The sequence below is a fragment of the Tursiops truncatus genome, chromosome 6 (genome assembly GCF_011762595.2).
Source record: "Tursiops truncatus isolate mTurTru1 chromosome 6, mTurTru1.mat.Y, whole genome shotgun sequence".
Classification (NCBI taxonomy): Eukaryota; Metazoa; Chordata; class Mammalia; order Artiodactyla; family Delphinidae; genus Tursiops; species Tursiops truncatus.
In genome coordinates this window covers 69,474,532-69,490,502 of record NC_047039.1, presented here as the reverse complement: position 1 = coordinate 69,490,502, position 15,971 = coordinate 69,474,532, and the positions used below count along the sequence as shown (strand labels likewise).

General features: G+C 35.6%; 2 long non-coding RNA genes across 3 annotated transcripts in view; one reads left to right on the top strand and one right to left on the bottom strand.

Moving 5' to 3' along the window:
* LOC141278888 (uncharacterized) overlaps window positions 1-15,971 on the top strand; it is a 139,506-nt gene that overhangs the window by 114,605 nt on the left and 8,930 nt on the right. The window lies entirely within an intron of this gene.
* LOC109549817 (uncharacterized) lies at window positions 9,369-14,733 on the bottom strand. 2 transcript variants are annotated; one of them, XR_004527229.2, is made up of 3 exons: window positions 14,674-14,733; window positions 14,030-14,149; window positions 9,369-10,258 (listed from the first exon to the last, which is right to left on the bottom strand). It is a non-coding gene; the product is annotated as an uncharacterized lncRNA (long non-coding RNA). The 2 variants fall into 2 exon arrangements; XR_004527228.2 differs by lacking the exon at window positions 9,369-10,258 and adding an exon at window positions 13,179-13,765.

Genomic DNA, 15,971 nt, shown 5'->3' with positions numbered 1-15,971 from the left:
TATATCATACATTATAAGATTTAGTTGGGACTTACTGTATTAGCCTAGTAACAATAGGAATCCATAATTTCACTGGAGTCATTAATCATTCCTGCTCTTTTAACAATAAACTCGACAGAATGGATTGTCATATAGGAGTCAATTTTCAAATAAACGTGATTAAATAAACAACACGAAAACAAGCAAAACACAGTAGACAACCTGTATTTTTCAGTAAATTTATTCTGTTGGCTTATTTTTTGTAAGTTCAGTGGAAACTTTACTTCTGTTCTTGAGAACATCGTCTCCTTTGGTGGCTTCCAAATTCTTAGCCACAGCTGAAGGTTGTAAGTGCTCTTGCAGAAACAAAATCGATCACCTAGCTCTAGATTTAGAGGACTAGCAAAAATATGGCCATATCCCCATTTTCTGACTCTTCCCCATTGTACCCACAGAGACAGTCAACACCTCCAGCTACTGTCTCCCTCCCATTCAGAAAGGCAGCATTTGGAGGAGCTGCAATGGAGTGGCTTTAATTGAACTACTTGCAACAGTCAGTGTTTAGTTACAGAAACAGAACCACCAGGAGTATTCTAGAGTGGGAATTTATTATAAAAATTGGTTCTTACACAAAGAAAAATACAAGTCTGCAAACCAGCCCCAGCACTGGGAAACGAAATGAAGCAGACTGAATCCATGGAGAGAAACGGGTTTTCCCAAACACTTATACACAAATAAACCTTCAATCATTAAAAAAATTTGACATGTATTCTAAAATTAAAGGTTAATTTTAAAATAGAAGCTAGTGGCTCTGAAAAACAATAATAATTGAACAAAATTGTTTAAAAAAGTTATAAATAGGTGGTGATTAAAATTCAAAGCTGAACATTTCTCCTAACTTTTGGCACTAAGAATAAATCTGAGGAATGCTGTTTTTCCCAGTCTTCACTAGCTGACAGGTACAAACGGAGAGATGCAATAGTAATAAGAATCTGGCTCTTGATAACATCCTCCCAAATCACTCATGCAGTCCTCCACAAAGCCTGATGTTCTTCAGTAGGCTCTTGGGTATATACAGAAAGCTTCCCCCAGGTGCTGCTGCTTCTCTGACACTTGTACACTGGACTTTGTTGTGTCTGACTAGCATTGGCCATCTTCCTCTAGGTGTCTGGATAGATTACCACATCCAGTGGGCTCCCCCAGCTGCTGCACCCAAAAGAAGCCATCTCAGGTGCTCTAAAGGGAAATGAGAAAACCCTCCTCACTCCTATTTTGCCTTTATGGTGGTTCCCAAGCAGGGATGACTATGTCCTCAGTGTTCCTTGTGAAAACTTGACTTTCTTGCTCCTATCCATATTTCTCTCTCCTAACTGCTCAGATACCAGAAAAAGGGGACAGATTTGGGAAGAGACCACATATTGTCCTCTTCATTCCATACTCCTGGCACCCCCTCTGCTAATGATGCTTAATTCTCTGAAGCAGCACAATCCAGTAGAAGTGGAATGTGAGAGATGTAGTTTGAAATTTTTGTTTTTAAACTGTTCAGTTTTCCCTAAAAATGTAAAGAGGAACAGATGAAATTAATTTTGATAATGCATTTTATTTAATCCATTATATCCAAAGTATTATTTTAACATTTAAAATATAAAAATTATTAATGATATATTTTACTTTTTTTTTTTTTTTACTAAATCTTTGAAATCCAGTATCTATTTTATACTATCAGCACATCTCAATGTGGACCAGCTACATTTCAAGTGCTCAATAGCCATAAATGACAACTTGTACCATACTGGACAGTGCAGCTCTAAAGAGCCAGGAACCTCATCCCACCTTAGGTAGATGCTAAAAAAATATTATTTTCCCATCAAAACTCTGATTTACATAGGTTGAAATAGCTGAACAATTTCTTGGAAAATAACAGTAAATAATTATCACTTCATGTAACTTTTACTCTTTAGATAAATGGATATTTCACTGTCTCACTCTTTTACTATCATCTTTGATATCCATAATTAATATTAATATATTAAATTCAAGGTTCCAGAGTCATAAGACAGAGACAGCTTTAGCTCTAAGAAGTAGCTTCGTCCCTTGGTGATTTTCTTTGAAGAGTAGAATTGAAAGTTCTTCCTACTCAAAATTTCTCATCAATAAATATGTCAAAAATGACAATATCTACTGTGTGCAAAAATGTTATTTCACGAGAAGTGGCTTCACTGACCAATCTCAAAATGTGGATACCTACGTTTTATTTGTAGACACTTATAGTTTGCTCTGTATGAGCTTAACCATTCATTTAAATTCCCAAACTTATGGCTAGCTGAGAATTAAGTTTTTCTTTGAAGAAGTTTCAAAGATGAAAAAGAATTATAAATTAAATAAAGAAGTGAGGCCTTTAAAGGCACACTTTTAGCACAACCTTACAACTATGCCTGTTGCCAGTAGGTCATGCTGAATGATGCCAGTAGGTCATGCTGAATTAATGATTCTACCCAATGCTTGTGTATAAGTTACAGATGGTAGAGTGAAGGGAAGTTGTCAATTCAAAGACAGAACTTCAGACTCTACAATAAGTGATTCTTGAAGTGACTTATATTTGGCTTTTCAATCCCTCATTCATTTTATTTAAGGAAGATGAAATCTCTGCCCTTAGCCATTTAGCACTTGTTCAGAGCATTATGTAGAAGAATTTGTGGAAAGCAGCAAGAGATGCCTTCCCTGGCCATATGATCTGGACCTTAAAATTCAATCTAGAGAAATAAGGATCCAGAGAAGTTTAATTCATTTCCTATTCATATGTGGTTTACTTGCATCCTGCAAAAAAAAGAAGACTTACACTGCTAGCTCCTTCTGCACTAAGGAGCAGAACATTTGCATCTTTGCAGATGATTTAACGATCACTAAGCAGCAGGAAAGAGTGCTCACCTCAGCAGAAGATGGGAATGCAAAAGCTAGGTACCATCACTGGAACGCAGCTGGGTGGTCAGGACATTGGCCAGTAATTACTATCCAGTGCAAGAGAATGAATTCTAAATGAGAGAATGAAAAGACCAAGGCCTTGGGGACTGGATTTTCAGACACAATTAACATAAATTGAGAGACAGGTTTGGTTTGGCCCTAAATACAGGAGGAGACATATTTCTAAGCTTTTGCTGTGTGAACCCTAAAATATCTGCAAAAACACTTGGATTCATTTTCTCCCAATTCTTTCACAACTGTAGTCTGCTACTATTGCTATTGTTAATAATAACAACAGTAATATTTTCCATAGTACCTTTCTCCTGAAGTCTTTAGGACATCAAGCAAGAGCTTCCAAATTCTATGAATAATATGTACGTAATAAGCATGGCAAAATGTCAAATTAGTGAAAAAGAATAACGTGTTATTTTGTGATAGGAAACAAGGGAGAAAGAGATGATTTAGAACAAAGCAAAATAGAACTAGCAAAAGGAGAAATTATGTGCTGAAAGTAAGTAAACATAGCAGACAAATCCACCTTCCTTTGGCCAAACTTTTCTGGAAAAATGAGGACATGTTACATGTTAGTCATATATGAAAGCCATCACAGAAGACCTTCAGAATTAAAAGATGTAACTGCTTTTATTTCCTCTTATTTCAAGCTCTAAACTAGGCCAAGTATTAAAGACACCATAACCATAAGGTAAACTGGGAAGGAACTGAGTACTAGAACTTTTCACATGAAGATGAAACAGAGGTCTAAAAAAAGATAAGACAGATGGGAAGACAACATTTCTTTGAAGAAAGTCATTGCAGCTTGTATTAGGTAGTGTTTGCCTCAACCACGTGAGACTGACTATTAAGATGCTACCTGTTTTGTCCTTGTCTTTTAGATTTATGAGATTTATTATGTGCTGGATTATAATAGGCAACATTCATTGGCTGGCTACTCGATGGCAGGCATTTTTCTAAGTACTTTACATGGGTTATAAATTTAATATCACAGCTTCATGGGATAAGTGGCGTTATTATCCAGCCCATTTTTTAGATGAGAAAGCTCAGGCACTGAGTTACCCAACACCATATTCTAGCAAGTTCTACAGCTGGAACTGGAGTCTAAACAGTCTGACTCCAGGGTCCACTTTTAAACTACTACACTATATTTATCAAAGTTTTAGTGAAGTTTCCAGGTACTGAGGAACTGATAGTTTGACATAGCTTTTTACAGATGCTGCATTAGAGGAAACGAGTTAAAAGTCTATGCTAGTCTCTATCTCAAAGAAATAAAACTCTACCTACTATCAAGACCAAGTTACATCCCAGTTTCATTCCTCCCCATAGAACCTTTGCCAGTGTTTGCTCCTTCTTTTCCATCTACTTTGAATCCCGCTTCACTTCACAGTATGTCTACTACATTCATATGAACTCTTGATATTATTCAATTGTATTGAGTCATATTAAGTCCTAATGGTACACTGAACATATGATACTTCTAAAAAAAATAAAACCGTGATTTCCAAAAGCAAGCAGAAATCATATGTAATAACATGTACAATAATGTAAAGTCTTACATAAACACCTGTATTGAGATTTTATGCTCTGACATCAAATGAGAAAGAACATAACTCACAGAAGGTTTGCCCAAGTATTGCGCCATTGAACCCAGCCTACATCAATTTATTTTCACATTCCAAATTGTCTTATTGTTGAGCTAAAATAATTATCATCTAAGAGACGAGAAAAGTCTAATAGAAGTTTGGAACTCTCACAATCAATACTGGTTGGCATAAAGTCCCACTGGGGAACAATGAAAAATGTACTTGCTAGATTTCTAACAATAGGTCAGGTTATTGCCATGGTATTTCTGACTAATGCGGGTGCTTCTGAATTGTGCATTGAAATATATGCTGTTCTTTTTATAGCGCAGTTGTTTTTGTTTCTCTGGTTTTTTTCAATTTATTTGGGAAGAATAGGAATTACAATTAACAGCTTGCAGCCTATGTTTTGATTTCCTTTTTCTGGGTTAGCTTCTTCATTAACAACAATTTAAATGAATGTGCTGCCTTCTTACTGTACCAAGGTTTTCTGTTTGGTCCAACTGTATAGAAATATAATACAAGAAATCAAGGACAGGAAGAGTTGGGATAAATATCTTTCCAAATTTACTTAAAGCTACCTAAAAGTTGTGATTAAATATTAGCAAAGAGAATGTTAGAATGTACCTGTCTACATCATGAAAATATTAAATACAAAGATTTGGGGGTTAACTCTTGTCTCTTTCAGAAATACAGGCCAAAAGGAAATGGATTAGTGAGGCAATAAATGGCTTGAAACGTTTTTACTTTTCTTTAGGCAATGTGAAGTCACTAAAGGGTTTTAAACAGGGGAATCTGGGTCATAAGTTAATTTTGGATAATTCACTTCGGTGGAAGATGGATTGCAGAAAGCCAACAACATGGTAACAAGTTAGTATGCAGTTGTATTAGTCCAGTCATTCTCAGTGGGGGGTGATTTTGCCCCACGGGGGGACAATTATCAATATCTAGACACATTTTTCGTTTACACAACTGGCCATGGGGGATGCTGCTAGCATCTGTTGGGTAGAGGCCAGAGATGCTTCCAAACATACTACAGTGCATGGACAGCCTGCCACAGCAGAGAATTATTCAGGCCAAAATGTCAATAGTGTCGAGGTTGAGAAAGTCCATATTAGTCCATGCAAGAAATAATGAGTCTGACCCGAAGATGTGAAATGTAGAAACACATATTTTTAGGATATATAAGCAATCAAACCAGTGACTAATTAAACATTGTTAGTGAGAGAAATTAAGTGGTCTTATAATGGATATTAGAATGGGTATTGGGAGGCCGTGTGGGTAAATGGTACTTACTTGCAAAAGAACAAGAAAGGTAGAATCAGAAGAGGGAGTTGCAGTAGTAAGTGGTAGGTTGGGAACAGAACATTGAATTTGAGGTGCTTGTGAGCATTAAATTTACAAGTCTGAAAATCAGAATAGAAGTCTATATTGAAGATACAGATTAGGAAGATATCAACAGATGGCAGTCGGAGTTGTGGGAATAGATAAGATGCCAATGAGAAAGGGCGTGGGAGTGGAAAGATAAAAAATATTGAGGAAGGGTGGAATAGAAAGGCATGGTTAAAAACTGCGAAGCCACAGTTGGAGATCTGGAAGGAGGACGTATTCAGTTAGTACAGCTCTGCTAGCCAGGAATAGCTCCAACTTTAAGCAACTGTGGCCTTCCTTATACTCCTGTACTCTTAATAATTATTAACCACACAGGAATTCACTTTATGTGAAAGGGGGAAGCTGAGGGATGTAGAACTGCTATTAGATGGACATTTAAAAATAAATAAATATTCCAGAGAAACAAATATGAAAATCCTTTAATAAAAGAAAACACTTGCTACTGAAACTTAAGCAACAACTTCTAGCTGGCAATAAAAAAATTTTGATTAATTATAACTTGTAATACAGACTTGATAAAGTTTCATGATTGAATGTTAGGTTTTAATAACTTTTTTAAAAAGCCAGCCCCTGTTTTTAGAAATGTTAACTTACTCTAAGAGAAATCTCCATAAATTATTGCAGAAAAGATATAGAGTCTGATAGAGTATTCAAATACTATTCCGTAACTCTGACCCCAAATTAATATTCCACTTGCTTTAGCAAAATAGTCAGGAAGTAAGTAAGAATATGACAACATATCTTGAATTAACATACCTTGAAATAATAAATATCATGGTAAAAGACTGATCTCAACCAGTAAGAAATAAGTACAAGTTGTGTTTATCTTCTGTCACAGATATTCTCTATTTCTTAGTAACACTGATTTTACCTAAATTTATTCTCTAATAAGTCATACAGTGATACTTATTAACCATAAGCAGGTTAGCATTATTATATATAACTCAGATAAAAAACAATTAGCATCAAATTTGTTATTTTGGGCATCACACCCTAGCACATATTCTGTATGCCCACTCTTGCTTCCAAATTCTAAAATGTGAGTTTAAATAATTGAGTTTGATCCTTAGTGATAAAAGCAGAAAATAACCAATGTCAAAGTACATTTTTAAATGTATCAAGTAAAAAATGGGTATGACCCATGAGCTTTGTTCCAAAGTTTTGCATAATTGTTTATATGACAGCCATGCCTTGATCGTCACTGAAATGGGTAGAGTAGGAGAGGCTCCATGTAGATAATAATTCAATGGACAGAGGATGGTACAAGTCATAAGAGCATTACTCTATTATTACTTCACCTTACCTTCAAATTTTATTTTCCAAGTACTCTAATACTGTCATTTCAGGAATATTTTAAGGCACTTAAATCTCTCTACTGGTTCTTGCCACCCACTGACAAAACCTGAAGCAGCTACCTTTAACATGATTCTGTCTCACTTGCCCCAAGGAGCTAGTTCATTTCACCTACTCTATTCATCAGCCTGGAGGATTAATGGAATAATGCTTATAAATCAATATGAAAAGCCTGATAGACACTCTGTACACCACTACCTTTATTAAAGAAAGACCATTTTCACAAATAACTATAGAGATGAGGAAAACCTTACATGTATATTTGGTGTTCTGAAATCACAATAAAGCACCTAATATAGAGGAAATTGACATAAATTTCAAAAGCAGCAGTGTTAAGATCTATTCTATGAGTTCAAACACAATAAGTAATGAGGATACATTATTATTGCCACTGGATGATAATCCTCAAAATTCTACAAAATAAATGATTCTTCTTGCCACCCAGGATTAGTTTTTCATTTTAAAGAACAAAAATAACCCCATATAAAGCAGCTTCTATAAATCAAGGGTTTAAGGAAATTGGATGTACCCCGTAACAGAGAATATGTTATGTTAATTAGACAGTACACTCATTTAGTAGTAGCATTGATAATAATTGTAATACAATAGGGGTCTTAAAAAGAATAGAAAACCGGTTAGCTTTAAAGTTAGACAAGTAAGTGCTCCTAAGAGAAAGGACAAAAAAAATCTCAAGATAAAATTTAACATGTTGGTAGTTGGAGGGTGAGACAAATAGGTGAAGGGGGTCAAAAGGTACAAATTTCTAGTTATAAAATAAGTAAGTCATGAACATGTAACATACAGCATGGCGACTATAGGTAATAATGCTGTGTTGTATATTTGAAAGTTGCGAAGAGGGTATACCTTAAAAGTGCTCATCACAAGAAAAAAAAACTATGGTGACAGATGTTGACTAGACTTATTGTAGTGATTATTTAACAATATATACAAATATTGAATCATTGTTGTACATGTTGTACACCTGAAGCTAATAATAATGTTGTATGTCAGGTATACCTCAACTAAAAAAAGAGGGAAAAATGCCTTTCCTTGGAATTGACTATGATTCCAAAAATCTAGATTTTTCTTCCTTGGCTGAGTATGTCAATCACCAACGACACCTGCATTTGTTACAAAATAGAAAGCCCAAAAAACAAAAAAGAACTAATGCTTATGTAGGTGTTGTAGTGCTGCTACAGTCCACCTCCAAATTCACCAGTTTTATTTCTGCCAGGCTGTCTGCTTATCCTCTAGATGGCTGTTGAATATTAATATTATTTTGAAATAATTATGGCAGAACTTTAAAAAAATCAATACTTTAATAAACTGAAGAAACTTTCTACAGAAAGTTATGAAACGTAAGACATAAAAACTGCAATAACTATCATAAAGCATAGTAGCAATGAACATAAATTCTAAAACCAGACTGTCTGAATTCAATTCTTGGCTCCACCAGTTAGTTATGTGTGACCTTGGGCAAGTTACATAACTTTTCTGGCTCTGTTTCCTTATCTATAAAATAAGAATATCAGTATACTTGCATACTTTCTGTAGAAGGAAATAAGACAGAAAGAAAAGAAAAAGAAATATTGAACCAAAAAAGGATTTTCTGAAAAGAATCAAAGCAGAGGGCTCCCCGGGTGGCGCAGTGGTTGAGAGTTCGCCTGCCGATGCAGGGGACACGGGTTCGTGCCCCGGTCCGGGAGGATCCCACATGCCGCAGAGCGGCTGGGCCCGTGAGCCGTGGCCGCTGAGCCTGCGCGTCCGGAGCCTGTGCTCGGCAGCGGGAGAGGCCACGGCAGTGGGAAGCCCGCGTACCGGAAAAAAAAAAAAAAAAAAAAGCAGATACAATGCAAAATTGTAGTTAAAATTATTCTGATGTACATAAAACTTACTGAGATAGTAAATAGCATTTAGAAACTTAATTTTTGGAAAATATACTTTTATTTTTTTTATTGGAGTATAATTGCTTTACAATGGTGTGTTAGTTTCTGCTTTATAACAAAGTGAATCAGTTATACATATACATATGTTCCCATATCTCTTCTCTCTTGCATCTCCCTCCCTCCCACCCTCCCTATCCCACCCCTCTAGGTGGTCACAAAGCACCGAGCATATCTCCCTGTGCTGTGCGGCTGCTTCCCACTAGCTATCTATTTTACGTTTGATAGTGTATATATGTCCATGCCACTCTCTCACTTTGTCCCAGCTTACCCTTCCCCCTCCCCATATCCTCAAGCCATTCTCTAGTAGGTCTGTATCTTTATTCCCGTCTTACCCCTAGGTTCTTCATGACATTTTTTTTTCCTTAGATTCCATATATATGTGTTAGCATACGGTATTTGCAAATGATTTTTAGGAACTTTTATCTGTCTTTATTGTTTGATTCTGAAAATTCTCCATCATATTTTTTTCCAGGAGGATCTGCTTTAATCATTTTAATTCATTTATTTTCTTTTTTTAAATTCTATATAAATGAATAATACAGAAATCATATTACATACAAATTATTTAGAACATGACATTTTAGAAAAATGTTATGATCAAACATCCATAATTTACCTAGCCATTCTCCCTTTATTAGCGATTTGTTTGAAAATTTTGCTATTATACATAATTCCTCATTGGCTGCATTTCAGATTATTCCCTCTTTGAATTTCTGGAATAGAATTTATTGGATTCAATTTTAAGATGACTGTTTTTAATCTGCCTTGCACAGATCATAAAGCTGATTTTCAAAACGTATGGACTGGCCCCAGTGAGTACCAGTTTCACTGTTCAGCCTACAGAATCTCACTTCCTTGATAGATGCTTACAGATAACTTAAATGCCGTGTCCCTCTACAAAAGAGAATTATCTCTCTTTGCAGTTGAATTTATAGTTCTCTTTTGTGCAGCATACTCATACATGGAAAAAATTCCTTTGTGGGAGATGATTTCCTTGCTAAATCTTCTTAAGTATTACCCGTATATACCACTCTGTAGAAAGAGAGAGAAAGAGATTTTGATTGTGTAGGTATTTCTTCACCATATCATAAACTGCTCACCTCATAACTGTCCAGTGAAACCCAATGATAACATCAGGTTTGTTGTATTTCCAGATAAGTGGCTCAAAGAGGAGAACCTATAGAGCATGCCATACTTGAGGACATAAATTCTCCTAGAAGTGATTGTAAGGAGAAATATTGAGTTCTATTATTCAAAAACATTGCTACAAATCTTCAGGAAGAAAAAGCAGATAGAAGCAGATTTGTTACATTCATTTTAAAATAATTTTAGGAATTTCTTTGTAAGTTACTTTTATTGCAATAGTAACATTATTAAGCTCCCATTATATTCTGTCTAGCGCTGTTCTTCCTTTTTAGTTTCCTCTTTAATTTCCTATCCTGTGACTTTCACATGCATGGTTGTTCTAGTCCCTTGGGCCAAGTCTTATTTTTTAAACTGAGAGTGATAAGAGCAAATACTCAGGTAGAAGTTGCTGATCTAAGTGTTTTGGGAGTATTAACTAATTTAATTATTAAAACAATACAAGTACTGAGCAGTACTCAGGGACAGACTGAAACGTTAGATACATGAAAAGTATTTTTTTGAAAAACTCAAATAAAATGTCAAGAGATTAAAACTACAAGGTCCGAAATGTAAAGTAACACTGGAAGAGAAGAACAGCAGATTACACACTGCAGGGGAAAAAAAGTGAATTTACATAGCATTGGAAACTATCCAAAATGAAAAGCAGAAGAAAAATGATGGAGAAAAGAATAAACAGGGTATACGTGAGCTGTGGGATAATTTCAAATAGCCTAATGTACATGTAATTAGAGTCTCCGAGGAGGGGTAGGTCAAGGAGGAGACTGAAAAAAAGTATGTGAACTACAGCTGTTATTTAATGGCCCAAAAATCTGGAAAAAAAAAAAAAAATTCTATTTTCAGCCTCAGAATTTCCATTTTATTCTTTTTTATATCTTCCACTTCTCTCCATATTATATAGTATTTAATCCTTGAACATGTTTATAATAGGTAGTTTAAAATTGTTGCTGCTAATTTTATCATCCCTATCATTTATGTCTGTTTTTATTGTTTGATTTTTATCCTGATAATGGGGCACGTTCTTCTTGCCTCTTTGCATCCTTATCACTTCATTGGATTGCAGACATTGTAATATTATATTATTGCATGTATGGCATGTGTTGCTTTCTTTCTGAGAATATTGACATTTATTTGGCAGACAGTTAAGTAATTTGGATCAGCCTAATATTTTTGAGGCCGACTTTTTACTTTGTGGTGGTTGCCTTGGTATAGCTTTACTCTAGGGTTACTGTCGTCCTACTGCTAAAGTATTACTCTTCAGGAAGCCATCTTGAAGGCCCTGAGTATTCAGCAAGATGTCTCCCACCTGCCTTGTTGTAACTTATATTAATATATCCCTCAGTCCTGTGTAGGCTCTGGTAACTGTTCACCTTATGCGTATTTGGTGCTTCTTTACCAGCCTGATGGAATTTTATTCTATGCCTGTTCAGATTAATATTCAGCAACAGACTCAACTTGACTTCTATGCTGATTGCTGAAGCTACTTCCTGTGTATCTCTCTTCTCTTTTCATACTCTGTCCCACAAATTCCAGCCACCTTAGCTTCCCTAAGCTCTGACTTCCGTCATCTCATTTCAGCAAGACCGATGTGCTCTACGTGAGAGTCCCATCTTGGGTCATGATCTAGAATATGCCTCCAGGCAGAAAGCCAGGGAAATCATAGTGCCCGTCTTGTTCATTTCCTCTTCTCAAGGATAGCAGCCCTAGGCTGCCTATTGCCAGTATCTGAAAACAGACCTTTCCTATATTTTATGTAGTTTTCTAGTTGTTTGTGATAGGAGGGCACGTCCAGGACCAGTTACTCTCATAGAAAGAAACAGAATTCGGAATTGCTTTTTATAAACTTATTTTTATAAACAGAAATAAAGGAAAAATTGCAATTTTTTGGATACAAATGGCAAATAGTAGCAGCTGCAGATATATCAGCTAATTGTTTTATGAATGATCTTATGAAAAATAAAATACTGTGTCACTAAAATTTCAAGAGAATATGTTCTGCTGACAAGGAGAAATGATAGCACCATTTTGTTTTCATTCTAAATAACCTTTTATGATGCCTTGATTGTTCTCACTCTCTCCCTCCCTCTCTTTTGGTATTTTCAAAAATATCCACAATATAATCGTCTATTACTTCCTATGTAGATGGGGAGGGGTGTGAAGGGAAAAGATGCAATAAGGTAAGGAAAACTGACAACTTCTAACACCTAAATTTGAGAAAAATAAATGAGTCAAGTACCAGGACCATGGATAGCAACTCTAGTCTTTGTAATTCACCTGCACCCTGAATATTGTAGTCAGACAATAAATAGAGTCTCTTTCTCCTAGATGTCCGCCCCATTACTCACCTAACAACAACTTGTAAAAGAGGGACTGTGGTAATAACCATAGTTTACTGTTTGTAGTTTGTTATTAAAAATAATAATAGTAAGACAGATGCCTTAGTACTGGAATCTGAATTTTAGGTAGAGAAGAACCAGCAGACATTCTTCCTTGATATAGAGAATACCTATTTAGGCAGCTTATGCTTTCTTTGCTCACCATTAGGGTTTAAGGTAGCATGAGTTCTGTAAGTTTAACAATTACAAAAAGAAATTTTGATTTTCTTTTTCACTTGCATTTTCATTAAAGATAGTGGGTTTTTTTTTTAAACATCTTTATTGGAGTATAATTGCTTTACAATGCTGTGTTAGTTTCTGCTGTATGACAAAGTGAATCAGCTATACGTATACATATATCCCCATATCTCCTCCCTCTTGCGTCTCCCTCCCACCCTCCCTATCCCACCCCTCTAGGTGGTCACAAAGCACCGAGCTGATCTCCGCGTGCTATGCTGCTGCTTCCCACTAAGATAGTGGTTTTGAACCCTGGCTACACGTTAGAATTACCTGTGGATTTTTGAAAATACATGTATTTTCTTACATTTCCTTTTTGGAGATTCTGATTTCATTGAGCTGGGGTGAGGCTCAGGTATAGGTATTTGTTTTAATCCTCAGGTGAGTCTAAAAAGCACATGGGTTTGAGAGCTACCTGATGTGTGCTCCAAGAACCACCAGCACTGGCATCATCTGGGAGCTGTTCTGAAATGCAGAATCTCAGGCCCTGACCAAGATCTACCAAATCTATATTTTAGCACCTAGATGATTCATATGCACATTTAAGTTTCAGAACATTCTTTGTTGACACAGATATATTTCTTGCCTTCAAGTAATTCTGAATGTAAATTGTAGAGCATTTAGACCTGTGATAATCCCAGATTAGGCCTAGGATCACAATCAGATGCTCTTTTTTAAAAAATGCAAATTCCTAGGCTGCAATCCAACCCTGTTGAACCAGCTCCTCCAAGCACGAAGCATGAAGTTTGGGCATCTGTGTGCTTATTATATGTTCCAGGTGGTTCTGAAAATTAGAGAAGTTTGGGAAATAATGTAAAATAAGGACCATAGTTTTCAACATTTTGCTTCTACCCAAAGTCCTAACCAGGCAAAGAACAAATGCTGTTATGAAACTAATAAATAATGGTAGATACATACTTGTTCTTACACAGAATTCCAGAGCATTGTGACAAAAACAATTTGATATAAATTTCATAGTTTTCTGTTAAAATAAGTTTTATGCTTCAGATATTTTTGCTGTGGCTACAATGAGGAAAAATATACATACCTGGCCATTTAAAGGTTCTGTCAGTTTAGAATTTTAGGCCATTTCTGTGCAATGCAGGGGGCAGTCTAATAGAGGCTGCAGAGTGAAATGGGCAGTCTGACATGAAACTGTGGAAGAAAACTGACAGATATAGTGAGTGTAAGAATGGCGTAATGCTGAATAGGCTGTTTTGTAACAGAAAAAAGAGAGCATTTCAAAACTAGTTAACTTAGTTATGAGACTTTAGGTCAAAAACTTATAAGTATTTGTGAATACTTTTAACACTGTAGAGACTGTCAAAAATTTATCACATGGTTAAATCACAGGTGTTTGAATCATGGAGTCTGAGAAAATTTCTAGCTTAGGAAATGGAAGTAAATAATACACCGAAATAGACAGATTTTTTTCTATACAAATATAAGTTTTTATAAAAGTTTTTAGCATTTCTTATTAAACTATACATTTATAAATGGTTAGAAGTCATGAAAACTCTACTTTGTTACGTCTCCATATTCAGTGTATCCAGACACAAAGAATGAGATTGGAGTTAAGGAAACCTGACATTGAGTTCCAGCAAAGATACTTAATATGTGCTGTTTGTTTGTCAGGCCACTTGATATTTCTGAGGCCCAGTTTTCTCATCTCTAAAATGGAAATAATAGTACCTCTCTTGTTAGGACAGCCATATGTCTCATACCTTCTCTCACTCGTGGACACAAGCCTGATTATGGAAAAACCTTTAATTAGAATCTCAAAATTAGTGTAAAGCCCTCACAGATTAATGCAATTACACATCACAGATAAATGTTACTGCCTTGGTTCCTAAAGTAATAAAGTCATAAAAAATTAGATACTACATCCTGGAGAGATAATGCTCAAGTGAAGTCAAAAGCACATTAATCTCATGACATTTGGCATTTGCGAAACACATACAGTTTGGGGTATGTTATGGTAATGTACTAAAAAAGTCAAGTTAGTACTTAGCTGGATTTTTATGCTGCTAAGCCTTTTAGATATTTTTTCACAGTAGCATATTTTGTTTGCTATTGATTCCCTCAGTTATTCGTTCAACAGATGCTTTTTTGAGACCATACTATGTGTCAGACACTATACAAGATGTGAAAGATTCAATGGTCAGAAGAACATTTAGGTGGGTGAACAAGCAACAAATGAACAAATAATGTAACCCACTATGATGATGTTTAATAATAACGTAAGATGATATATCATATACCATTATAGATTGTATTACATGTTGTGAAGAAAATAAAGTGATTAGCTGGTGAGTAACTATACTGTCATCATAGGTAGGACTGTTCAGGGAGATATTTCTGGGCCAGTAGCATTTGAACTTCCCTAATATGAAAGAGAAAACATGTCAGCCATGAAGATACACACCAAGAAAGCATTCTTAGGTGGGAGTAGAAGTCCTGTGAAGTTGGAATATAACTAGGCAGGGGGAGAATGGCATGAATTGAGGTTGGAGAATTAAGATAGATACCCAATATGCAGGGCCTTGTAGGCTATGGAAAGTAGTTTGGATTTTTATCTAAAAGCAACAGGAAGCCATTAAAGGGTTTTAAGTGATAGGCAATATTTATAAAGTAAAAGACTGGAAGTAGTCCAAATGTCCACAAATAGATGACTGGTTGAATAAATTATGGTATATCCACAAAATGTACCTCTAAACAGGAATAAGAAACATCTCTCTAATGGCTATGTATCTAGCATACACCATGAAGTAAAAAAAGTAAGGTGAAGACAGGTATATACAATACGCTATCATTCATCTTCAAGAAGGGGGAAAACATGAATATACAGGCATGTACACAAATATGCCTATAATGAAAAAGGAAGATAAACCAAAACTAGTTTTAAAAAATAGGTTACATAGAAGGGGAGGAGGAGACTAGGGTGAAGTGGATTAGATTGGAAGTGAGACTTCTCTCTATTCTGTAGTTTT